The following is a 13685-nucleotide window of genomic DNA, read 5'->3' on the forward strand; positions in this document are numbered from 1 at the left end:
CGGTGTCCTTTCTTCCCTGTTTTTTATTCTTTACACACAAAGCTGCAGAACCTTTCAAATATATAGCCATCTTGTCATTTTTTCAAACAACAGTCTTGCTGTCACTTCTCCAGGGACACCAATCAAATTATGTTCGTAGCTTCCCTGAATTTGCAAAACAGTGGATAGACAGCAGCCGAGATATTTAAATAAAGCACTGCCCACGTCCACCATTGTGGGTGTTAGCCATTTAAAACACATGGAATGACAGTATCACAATATTTGAAAACTATGAGGGAGAGGCCAGATATTTTAGTTTCCTTAGGTAACGAAACCCGTGTGGCAAAAAATAACTTGGTGTATCTTTCAGATTTTTTTTTTTTTTCTGGTTGGAATAAAAATCCTTCACATCTAATTCTTAGTATTACATTGTTGAATTACATTGTCATTCTTTTGCAGGGTTGTCATGGCAACTGCTCTAAGGTCATATGCTCTGTGTCTTGAGAGGGAGCTTTTATCCTGCATAGATTGGCTAATATAAAAAAATGGTCCAATTTATTTTGCTGGAATGTTTTCTTTTGCACGATTACTGATGTCTGCTAACCCTTTTATGGTCGCGATAGACAAGGAGCATCGCTAGTTTTAAGTGGATTGCATTGCATTGCTGCCACCTCTACCAAAGTTTCATCCACTTGCCATTGTCAATTAATCTATCAATACTACATTCTAAATTTTATATTGGGTATTCCTTATATTTTCTACATTCACTCCTACCACAACACTTCCTCTTCTTTCAAAACAAAACGGTTGCATCCTGCATGCCACTATTAGAACTCCGGAGATTACGTAACTGACCCCCATGTCCAGTACATTCACTTATGTAGACATCCTGGCTGTATAGTCACGGCAGCAGGCCAAGGATTTGTTAGCAAGAGCAGTGAAAGTGAATTCACAATTTACTTTGATGAAAAGGACACATAATTCTAAGATTTTCCAAGCGGGAAAGGATGTTGGATATTATAGATCCCAAACACGCTCAAGCAGTGTTTTTAACAACTATGGCAACAGGAGATGAGGACAACGACAATGATGAGTCCTTGAGATCATACTAAGACTTGGAAGGTTCCAGATCTGTGGTGGCGAGCGCCCTCTTCTTTCCGGTGGTGTGCTGGGGGAGCAGCATCAAGAAGAGGGACGTCTTCCGCCTGGACAAACTAGTGAGGAAGGTGGGTTCTGTTGTGGGCACAGAGCTGCCTGATCTGATGTCCAAGGCAGAACAACAGTTGTTGGCCAGGCTTCTATCCATCAAGAACAACCCCGTCCACTGACTGTACAGCACCGTCACTGAGCGACGGAGTCGCTTCAGTGACAAGCTGTTCTGATCTTACACCATGATTCAGGGAATGAAATGCCATTGATGTTTGAACATTTATTTCTAATACACACTGACCACTCGAATGACAGGAAATTAATTTTGACCGTACCATTAAGCTTCACGTTTTTAGTAAATGTTTCTGCCTTGTGGGTCACTACACAATTCACTCTAACAAAAGTGGATAATCGAACAAGTAATTATAAACTATGTCAAGGAAAACAGGTAATGTGGTGGAGGGCGGCATTAGCAACCAAAACGGCTGTGCTAAGCAGCAACAGGGTCAAAGGTGGATTCGGAAACGTGGCCAAGTTGGAGATTGTAGAAAGCAGGCGGGCCTGAAATTCCAGAGCTAAAAATGAGTACCACTCCACCCTACAATATAGTATGCAGCTGCATCTTGCTCAGTTAAAGTTGAATAATTTTCCCCTCCCGCCATAAAAAGCTTCTAAATATACTTGATTTAGTGCCAATTGTCCTTTTTCAAAGATATTTGCCAATTTTCATAGAGATGCTCCTCTGTGAGCAGGCTCAGTAGGTGGTTGTCAGCAAGTGAACCAAAGGAGAATGTTGTTTGAATGACTGCATAGAATTAGTCAGGTGTCGGCTCTGCAGGGGGCTGCCTCTCCCCTCTCCGCCACCTTCCTCGCTGCCACAAGTAATGCGAAGTAAACAAGTGTATCGCGCTAAAGAGCTATCATGCTACCCAGATGATATCTGCTAAATGCCTCATGATTATGTGTGTCAAAATCTAAATTTGGCTTGCTACATTCAAAAAATAAATAATACAAAGACAGCAAAAACACAGTGGGCCTCGTTCTTTGGTCTCAAAGCCGTACTTCACCATAAAGACAGATTTGTGTGTGTGTGTGCGTGTGTGTGTGTGTGTGTGGGGGGGGGGGTGCGCATGCGTGTGTGTGTATGTTTATCGATACCACTACAGTTATTGAATTAATTTTCCAGTAATGGTTATTTGGATAAATTGTTTGATAACGGACGAAGGCTTGACTGCAGCATCTTCTCCCAATGATAAAAATGAAATCCTGCAAAGTAATCCACATCCATCCGTCCATTTTCTAAACCGCCCCTCACGAGTGTTGCGGGCGTGCTAGAGCCTATCCTAACTGACTTTGGGCAGTAGGTCGGACACCCTGAACTGGTTGTCAGACAATTGCAGGGCAGACAAATATAAACAAACATCAGCACCCACACCTTCGGGCAATTTCGAGTGTTCAATAAACAGATTTTTCTAATGCTTTGAAAAAATATAATTAATCTGTGACATAAATGCTTGAATTTGACAGCCCTGATAAGTATTTTGATATATTTTTATAATATATTTGTTACTACAGAAATCCAATTGTAATTAAAAGTAATCAGAATACCATTTTTATGTAACCTTCTCGCGCTCTCTATCTATTTCTTTGTCACAAATTTAAACACACAACAGCTTTGTGTGTGTGTGAGGGGTGAATCAAAGGCAACAATGAAGGGGGACAGACTCAACAGGGACAGTGCACACAGCCGTGGATCTGTTTTTGTCAGCCACACTGGCTGCCATTGCTGCAAGGCAATCAGGAGTGATGTGTGGCAGAAAGAGGAACATCAATCACCTCCACCCTCGCATTCCTGAACCCTGTGAACATTGAGGGCATTTTCTCTCTACAGAAAATCATGTACTCGCATGCATACATAAAACCCTGATGGTTCAAATAAAAGATGTCCAAAGAAAACCATTGTATGCTGTCCTTCATCTCCAGTGTTGGCCTGCTGCCATCAATATGTAAATCAGAGAACATCACATCAAACAATGTCATCTACATCCTAAGTAAGGACTGTGCAGGCAGTCCCAATGATGAAGTAAACAACATCTTCCTCCTTCCCTGGCCAAAGTTTGGACCTGTTGCTTAATTGCAGAGCCCAAAAAAGATATTTATTGGTTTAGTCTGCAGGCCTGTGACAGCTCTGCCGACAACATTGTCTTGGGTTTGTCCCCATTTTCCTTCTTGGCACTTGTAATTACCTCTGAAGTCGACAGAGACACCTGCAAGGTACCTTTGCAGTGTGTATGTGTGTCTGAAAGTGCCTGACTATTCCCATGTGAGCTGGACTGATTGTATTTTTATGTGAAAATTTGTGCAGGTTTTAGCATCCGCTGGGACCTGGGCACTGTATAAATAATAATCACATTGATTACCCAAGAGTAAAAGTGCTGGTACTAAAGTTATTATAAAGGGTTCCAACCTGTGAGCTGCAGCATGTGTGCACAGCAGAAAGCCTGAAGCTTCCGCATAATTGTTAATTAAAGAAATCGATATTCTGGGTCACAAACAGAATGTTTGGCAGTGGAGGTCAGGCCACATGAATTGAATAAAGGTTTGTGTAAAAGCACCAATGACTAACGGGAGAAGAAAGGATGACCAGATTAATTTGTATTTCAGATTGACTTTCAGAAAAGGGGAAGAACTCCAAACTAGTCCAAGCGGAATGGAGTGGTGAAAGAGAAGGGATGCTTGGGCTTGCTGGCAGCCTAATTTAATAATTTCTAAATATTTTTATTTAACTTTCAGGCACTAGTATGCAATGTTTTCAGGACCTTGGGTTTATCCATAGAGTATGTTTGTTTGTGTGCCACAGTTCTTTGCTTTTTCCATCAAACATGTCACAATTCATACATGACATGATTGGGGTTCTGTCATTATCCTTGTCTTATCCACAGGTTAGTTGTTTAAAAAGTTTACAGGAATTTCTAGACTATTAGCAGATATTTTTTTGCTCATCTTTTGAACCCAGCGGTCTATAATCCGGTGTGGTTTATCTATGGATTTGTCATCATTTTTCAGAATCTGAATCTGTTGGCCTGTCTGGGTAATACATCACTGGGAGAACATTGCACGAGTGAGGTAAATATTGCAAGGAAATCTGCAGTTTTTATAAAACACCTTTGAATTTGGACGTCATTGTTCACATTGCTCATCACCAATGTTCATGGTACAATACTGTGTTGGTTTTGGAATTAAAAGAAAAAAGAATAATTCTTTCAAAAGGTTCTAAAACAGCTGTTTACTTGAGACTATGCAGACGGCTATGGTGGTTCATCACATGGAAGAGGGTGAACTGCTGTACCCCCTACGGACATGTTCAGTGCAAACAGCCCATTGTTATTCCACCAGGCACATAACCAAGACACTCCTTCTGCTGCGCTGGCCTGCCCAGCTTGGCATAGACTGGTTTGCCAAATTAATGACACGCTGCGAGTCCTGTGCTGATAGGAAAGTCATCATCAGGCAGCATAGAAAACACGTCACTCCTTTGACTAAATGCAAAAGCCATACTTTGAAAAAGGTAGACAACCGGGGTGCGACAGGGACAAAAGAAGTGACGAGCACTGAAAAGACCACCAAAACAAAAACCAAGGTGTTGTAAACGGATAGCAGCCATAAGAAAGACCCCAAAACAAGAGGTCAAAGTGGGATTCTTCTCATAGTGGAAGTTACTGCCTGTGAAGCGATCAGTTCATATTGAGTGAGTCAATTACTAAATCAGTTTAATCATGGAAATGTATCTTGATTGTATAGTTATTTAATAGCAAATGACAATAAAAAAACTAGTAGATTGAGGAAAAAACACTGTAGTGAATGCTAACTCTTTCCAGCCGCATAATTTCTTTGAACTCATGCATAACAATTTTACAATTACATATGTTCATGTGTAATTTGATAACAAATAATGGGTCTGTATTTAGACTTGATCACTAGCACAAACAGCAGCTTTTTTCAGCCTCCTGAATGTGTGCAGTAACTATATCCACTTCTATGCGAAGCTTATTATCAACCTCCTACATTCTAAGCCTAAGATGAGGCATAAATGAGTACAGGAGACAAAATGAATTAAAGTAAGTCCAATAGTTTTAAATTATATTCATGAAGTGATAATTAATGACTGTTTTATTCAAACATAACTTCACTTTAACTAATTGAGTTCAAATTGATTGTGAATTTAATCAAATCCTGATTCAAAAAGGGAAAAATGATATGCTACAAAAAATATAAATGTTCACATCTCCACACACTATATGTGTGTATGTGTGTGTGTGTGCGTGTGTATGTGTGTGTGTGTGTATATATATTTTCCCCTGTATGGCAAGTGACAGGGTTTGTTCCGCATTGCCAGCAGTAAGTTGGATACATACAATTCTTCCAAAGGTAAAAAGCTAGAATACCTATATATTTACCTAAAATATTTGAAAATAGACCCGTTCATTGACATTGGACTATTAATAGGGTTTGATTATATGTAATACAAAATATTTAGAATATTAAATCATACTGTGATTTTGCTCTGCAGTGCACTATGATCTAAATATTCTCGAAATTAAACTATGTTGATAGTAAATGCATATTTTAATGTTAAACATTTGGGTTGAAAAGCATGTCTGCTCAAATCAAGGCGCTGTTATGTAACAGGTTTCAATTTAGATAACGCCACACAGTCCCTTACACAGCCCAACATCCTCACTCTAAGGAAACATTACCAAACACAGATGTTCAGCTGCTTTATCCTCAGGGAGACATTCGCTGCCTTGTCTGCTGCACCACCAATCTTCCGAGACTTTGAGAGCTGACTGCTGGCACCATTGGCACATCTCTTTCAGTGTGCTTTATCTTGCTTCTCATTCAGGCAAATGACTGAAAACATCCCTCAAACATTGTGTTGCTTCTCATTACAATGTCACGAAACTGTTAACTAACTTTATCAGCTAGTTTTCACAGCAGTAGAGACTCTCTGACATAATCTTGGAGCAGGGAGCTTGTTACGTGGAGCAGGAGTAGAACAAAAAGTAATCAAGGGTGATGGTTAACGGGGAAATGAGGAGGGAAGCTGGAAAGAGGGGGGGTCAATGGTGGGGGTCGTCTTAAGGGAAAGAGAAAGGAAGTCTGACTAGGAACGACAATAGGCAACATGCCGACTGGTGTCAGATTGATTTATAAATGTGAGATGACAGCTGAAGATGAGTGAAAAAAACTTTCTGGTTTTGCTGCCAACACTCATCAGAGCCTTGCAGGCAAATAATTCACTACCGTGATTCTGACGAAGAGTAAATTTGGTGTGCGTTTAATTAAACTTGATATATAGCAAGGGGTTTTGCCCTACAACAATGTAGCGGTTCAAGGCACTGGCAGAAAATTAGGAGTGCACACAGCAAATTATCCTGCAAAGAAAAAAAAAAAGCGATTTCACCACATCTTCCCAATATTACCTCCTGAGACCCAGCAATTAATTTTTGTCTTTTGTAGAGGACGTATGGTTTTGGTCCATATCTCATACAGGCCGCGTGGCCTTTACAGAAGAAATCCTAGCATTTTCAATTGTATGACATGTATGGTATGACACAATTCAGAGCAATGGAGACTGATTAGCTTATTTCACTGTCAAAGAGGGAAAGTCTAAAAACAGTAGACAATGAATAGGACTAGTTTATCAATGTATCCATTGGTATTTTAATCAAATTATTTAGTTCCCCACAAATGAGAGCAAAGTTCAATCTTTATACATTTAAGATTATTCCAGATCAAAACAAATCCACTGACTAAAACGTATTTAAATTTGACAGAATATTTAATATTTTAAGGTGATATCGCACAAAAAGTGGTGTTTTCTATGAGACTACGTCCTGTCATTGTGAGGTGATGTAAAGGGGAAAAAAGGTTATCCCCTTATTTGACAGCAGTGCTATGTAAACGTCACATTTCACACACCTTGGCACGCTTTGCCAAGCAAATGTCAAGTGGGTTTCTGTGCTGCGTTCAGCCTTCACTCACATCTCTTACTCCCTTGCATGCTTTGCAAAGGCCCTCTACAACACCCCACCCATGCTGCGATCTTGGCACTCTGTTTGGGAGACTGATGCAGTGGCTGATTGTGTGGGAAGTTCCTCTGTCACTATTAGCTGAGGTGGAGGCACCTGTCAAGGGCGCATTAGGAGTTTTTCAGAACTCCACTATGCCTTGCCAGTCATGAAGAAAACGGGTGGGTCAGCGAGGTACTCCTGTTATTCATCACTTGAGATTAGAGCAGGATGATGTGAAACAAAGTTTGACACATCTGTTGTAATAAAAATAACTGTACAGCGCTCAGCATAAATGAGTCTTTCCAAACACATGGCAGAAATTTGTGAGTTGTCTTTCATTGTATTTTTGATTGGAAGGATCAAATTCATTGGAATTTAAATTTGTAGGGATCTGATTGCAATGGATTTCTAAGGTCTTGATCACAAAATGTCAAACAGAATCGCAATAGCACATTGTTATGATGTTGTGGTTTCCATAATAAAATAGTTTGTCTGTACTTCAAATGAAACTATTTTGATCCTACCCAAAAAAATAGTTTCCGTCTGTACTTCAAATTAAACTATTTTGATCCTACCCAAGACAACAATGCCCCAAAAGTGCCTTTTAAACACACATCAAAAATCCTTAAAATATCCATCCTCTGTGATGCTCATCCTCACAAGGGTCTCAGGGTGTGCTATAGCCTATCCCAGATAAACTTGGGGCAAGAGACAGGGGATACCCTGAACTGGGTGCCAGCCAACCACGGGGCACAAACAAACAACCATTCACACCAACATGCATGCTATGGATAGCTTAGAGTCCTTAATTAAACTATCATGCATGTTTTTGGAATGTGGACGGAAACCCAAGTACTGGGAGAAACCCCATGCCTGTAAGGGAAAAATGCTAAAAAAATGATCACATGAAGATTTGCATACATTAATTATTTTATTTTACAGTAATTAACTGTGGGCCTGCAAGAGACATTGAGCACCTTCAAATTCTCATTTTTGTCTCATAAATTTCCTTTCCTATCCCATCCGCATGAGATGAACGGGGAGTAATTGAAGTATAGGATCAGACTACAAAAGCTTAGGAAATGTGCCTGGATGCAACCTTTAAGCCCCTTTAGCATAGGTTACTCCTGAGAAACCTTTAGAATAGGATTTTCCCCACAGCTCTTTACAACAATGAATGGTAGAAAGGCCAGAAAAGAAGTGTGCCTTATTTTTAACAAGCAACATTAAAGGCAATAAGTCAACAGGCAATGAAGTAATTTCTCTTGTAACTGAATAGTAGCAAATCATTTGAGAGGAGGGTGTTCAACAGGCCACAATAAACCTTATGGGATCAGCAAAGTTTCTAACGATCTGCAAAGGTTACCTGATAATGTTGCGGCTGTAGCTTACTGATTTATCCACCAAAGACAATTTTATAGGCTTTTACTGGCTTCTAATTTTGCACATTGCATTGGTACCATAATGTCAGCATTTAATCCACATTGTAAAATCAAGGAATGAGTAAATCTAACTCAGACACCCTTGTGCATGAGGATTTGGATCCAGCTGCATGGACAGGAACACAATGAATCCTTGCAATCCTGGTGGTCATAAATGCAAATTAGCGTGCTGCTGAAGCAGCACGATGATAGCTTCTTCAGACCAGAGGGTGACGAGAATACAGTCTACTGTATGTCAAATCCTGATCGGACAGTTACCAAGTTTGTCACAACACCTGATTATGATGTGCTCCAGTGGCAAACAGTACAATCACAAATCCGTTTGCAGTCCTGACGTTACATTATTAGAGATTATTTGTATCAATACTCCTGCAAGCAGTAAGAGGCATCAAAATGATACTGCAACTCTGAGGTAATAACACTGATTGGTTGGGTTGGGATTCTTTTGCCACCTCACAATTGGATTCTATTACAATTTGGAGGGTTCAATTTAATTTCCAATTATCGATACATTGCACTAGATCTTACATTTGTCCATAATTTGTCAATGAATTGATCTTGGTATGAACACTTACGGCGTTTAAAATAACATACTATGAATACAATTTGACAAATTTACAAAATAGAGAGAATAAACAAATTAAAAGGCCTGAATCGCAAACGTGACAACAATTACTTTTGACGAATAGACCTCTAAACTCAAACAACATATGCTACCAGGAAATTAGGAATATTAAAACAGAACTTCATTTGTTTGTACTTTAGAGAGGTTTGTTCTTCAAAGGGGAAGAAAGCAAAGACACAAGGTTTACATGGAGGAACAAATCACATCAGCACTGGGACATAGTGACAAATGAATAAAGGCTAAAGTGAAACTAAATGCATTCAATCTAACTTCAAACAGGTGAGCAGGGAAGGAGCCGATTGACTTGACACATGGAGCATGTTTGGCAAGAGGGACAGAAAAAGATTAAAGAAATGACAATTCAGCAACAGAAAAACATTACCCAAAAAAACTAACAATCCACCAAAAGAACCTGCCAACCCAACTTTATTGTCGTTGAGTATAGTGAGTGCTTTGGCAGCCAGGCTGGATTTGCATTGCAAGTCGATTGTGTGTGTATGTAAATGTATGCTTGTGCACATATTTTCTAGCTAACAGGGACTCTCAAACCTATTTTCCACAGTATGCTCCTTGTCTCTAACACTATTCTCATTGTCCCATGGTGGTACAAGAAGGACATGGCTGGTGCACCCACAAGATTAGCAAGGCCAGTGGCATGAAAAAAAGGCTTGTTTTGTCCCCTTAATCTCCAGTCAATTTTGCAACTAGTTGATATCTATCTACTCTGACAAACTGCTTGTACGTATAACATTACACATAGCCCTGGATGATTGTGATAGGCCAGATGCACCAGCAATGTGTTTGAAAAGAGCAAGAGGCAAGAACCTTGAGCTTTGAGAACAAGTTCAAAACACTGGGTGTTGCATGTGACCTTTGTGAGCTCCATGTTATCCTTGAAATCATTGAATATATTAATAATTACTTGACTTAGTGACCTGTATCTGAATGATTTCAACCTCATTAAAATCCAAAAGTTACATTCTCCTTCTAAATATATAGGCTCTCAAGCACGGCTTGCATGGTGATGCCTTCTCTGTGCTGAAATCACTGCTGACAAGACCACAGGAACAACACAATATTTTTAAAATAAGCTTGTGATGACTACAGCAGAACAGATTCTTTTTTCGGTACATGCCGCAGAAAAAGAAAGATTTCCTGGCACCTTAATTGTGTGTGAATTAATTACAGCTTCCCTACAAATGCTCCTGTGCCATTTCAGTACAAAGACTGGTAAGAAAGGTAAGAAAGGGTTTGAATGCGTGTGAGTGCGTGTGTGTGTGTGTGCGTGTGTGCGCGCGTGTGTGCGCATGTGTGTCAGCACTGCATTCTTTGTTTGCACAATGCATTGTGTAAGTGTGGATGTACATGCACTCCTGATGTTGCTCTCAAGTGTTCTACTTTAGTATCTAAAGGTGTGTGCGTTTGTGTGTGTGCGTGTGTGTGTGCGTGTGTGTGTGCATATGCAAGCATGTGTTTGTGTGGTTAAGAGAGGAAAAGGAGGGTGTATTTAAAAGCCAAAGCTCAGCATGTCAAGGAGATTTATGTGCCTCTATTGTCTCCAGCTCTCATCAGAACACTTTTATCTGCAGAAAATGACAGAGTTTGCACTTTTCATTATGTATTTTAGCAAGCGAGCTGCATTCCACACCCTTCTCAGCTCAATGCCATTAGTGTCTTAGCCCAATTCAGAAAAGAATTACTTGGGGGTGTATTTGAGTATGTGTTAGAAGGGTATTGTCATGTCTGTTGTCAGATACCTTTTTCTCCATTCTTTGCATGGATCCAGAGAGAGAATTCTCAATCAGCAACTATTTAAGGCAGTGGTTCTTAACCTTGCTCTTAACTTTATTTGAGGTACCGCATATGTGCATTTTTTCAAATTCAAGACGATGTTTTGTACTCGTGCATAAAATGAGCCGTGCATGAACATCACATTGTTCAAAGGTGCAGTTTTAACCAGACTGTGTGACTAATTTATTGAGTGTTCAGATTTTATACTATCAGAACCAGTATCAGACCATTTATCCCATTCTTAATGTTTGTGTGACACTTTAGCAACAGTTATTGCTTTTGTATTTTGTATGACTATACTCAACAATGCATCCTAGCTAGAGGGTTTAATGTATTTTAAAATCAAAATGTGTGACTCTCAGTACACATTTAGTCTGTCTTTATCATATAATAACATGGACACACAGTTTTGCATATGACAAGGTGAAGGTATTTCAGTATGTATTGTTTTGTGCACAAGGGTGCAAAGGAACAAAAAAGCAATCACAAGTAATTGTTTTGTACACAAAGAGTGCAAATAAACAATAGAGCAATCACAAGTCGAGTAATTGTTAAAGTATTTCTTGTTTTGTGAACAAAACTGTGCAAAGAAACAAAAGAGCAATCACAAATAATTGTAATCCGTTTTCTTCAGTGGCTCAGAGAAAGTCTGCCAATCAAGCTTGCTGAGAAGATCGACTGTGTTCCCCCTCACCTTCAGCATTCCAAAAGCCCGCTCAATGACACCACGGGCCTTGGGATGGCATTTATTGAGCAACCCCTGCACTTGCCCTTGTAGCGAGTGACTCTTGAAATAGTATCCCAACGGGGGAGTATAGAGCTTACTGGTATATGGTCCTGTTCTTCAGGACCCTGGTGTCATATAGATCCATGATATCCAATAATTGAGTGCAGGAACCTCCTTGTATCATACACAACTTGAAAATGTATGGAATGGGATTAGTTTTCTGTGGATGTAATGTAGGCCATTAGGTCTTGGTGGAACCTTGATGTGTAAAGACACCCATTATTGGCACCCACACACTGCCTTACACTTGGCCGGCAACCCAAAGCCGTCCAACCTCCTCTACCTCATGCCCAGCAAGAGACACACAAACTTGGCCTGAAGAGCAGTACACAATTCTTGCCACTCCTTTATTAACCAGCCTACACGTGATAGATGTCGGGGTCTGGGAATTTTCTGCTCCTTTTCCACAGGTAGCGTCTGTGAGCAGGGTGGCTGAGGACCTACAAGTGTTTCCATTAAGGTGGGGCTTTTAAGGAGCTTGCTGCCAGCAATTCCTCGCCTGATTGTTGCCCATGTGGTTGCCTCCACGGCCTTGGATTCATGCTTCAGTATGCCCTGCTCGCCCTCCACCTGACACATTTTGAGTGCTGCATTCAAGGTTTGTGAACTGCGAGCTTGATTAAATTCCATACAGACAGTGTATATGTCTTCTTCCTGCGCAGCAGGGACTTCAGGGAATGTGCAAATTCAATTGAGGCTCAGAGTGCAGTAAATTACATTGTTATTGACAGAGAGGGGGCTGAATGGGAGAAGATGTAGACGCATGAGTTTTCTAAAGTGTCTACTGTTACAATTAGTTGCTAGTCAGACACTTACGTATATAGTGAAAAAATTATATTACAAGTGCTGTAGAAGTTCTGTAGAAAACAAAATGCAAAGTTAACAAATATGGGACAACAAGACATGTGAAACAGTCCATAGACTGCCTTTCTGCCTTTGTCCGTGTTGTCTCCACAATAGTTACTGACAATGAGGCACTCAAATAGGATGCTGTGTTTTCAAGGTGAAGGCTTAGCTACCTCTATATAAAAAATTTTGTAATTGCACCAGGTATCCAATGATGTGAACGAAGAACTCTTAGTAGATGAGGAGTGAAATACTGACTCCAAAGTGTTGTACAGGGTGTCATTTTAACCGTGCCCTCTCAAAAAATCATGAAAACTGAAATGGTAAAAATCACTCAAAAACTCAGTTTTTTTAAGATGTGAGTGTGAACACAGCTGACTTTATTCACAGCCAATGGAAGCAGATGCAATGCAATGCCTTTAAAATCGTCCTGCAAGAGGCAGACAGAAACGCATTTTCTGGGGCCCATGCATGAGGTTGAATTGTGCAAAGAACATTAATGAAAATAAATGAACACACATCGGCAGAGCACAGCATTTGTCTGCACCTTGATTAGATTCTCTAAAAGCACGTTACACTCTGTACGCCAATATTTATCTTTCATTATTCCATTGCAAACTTGGCAACCAACCATTGACAACCCCAGAGCGTGATGCTCCTACCCATATATAAATACACACACACACATGCACGCACGCACACACACATAGACACTGTATTTCCCGTCCGTGCACAGAATCATAATCATAATCGTTTATGAGCTTCTTTTTTTTTCCCCGAATGAGAGTCAATAAGGTAATTGATGAAGAATTGAATCATTAAACAGAATCGAAATGGAATCGGAATCATAAATATCTTATCAATTCCCATCCCTACTGACTACATTTGCTCAACAAAGCTATCTGTTTAAAATTACTCCACCCACTTCTTTACCGCTCCCAAGTTTGCAGCTTCTGATGCTTTGTCTTGTTGCATCTATTACAAAAAACTCA

The sequence above is a fragment of the Syngnathus scovelli genome, chromosome 2, assembly GCF_024217435.2.
Source record: "Syngnathus scovelli strain Florida chromosome 2, RoL_Ssco_1.2, whole genome shotgun sequence".
NCBI lineage: Eukaryota > Metazoa > Chordata > Actinopteri > Syngnathiformes > Syngnathidae > Syngnathus > Syngnathus scovelli.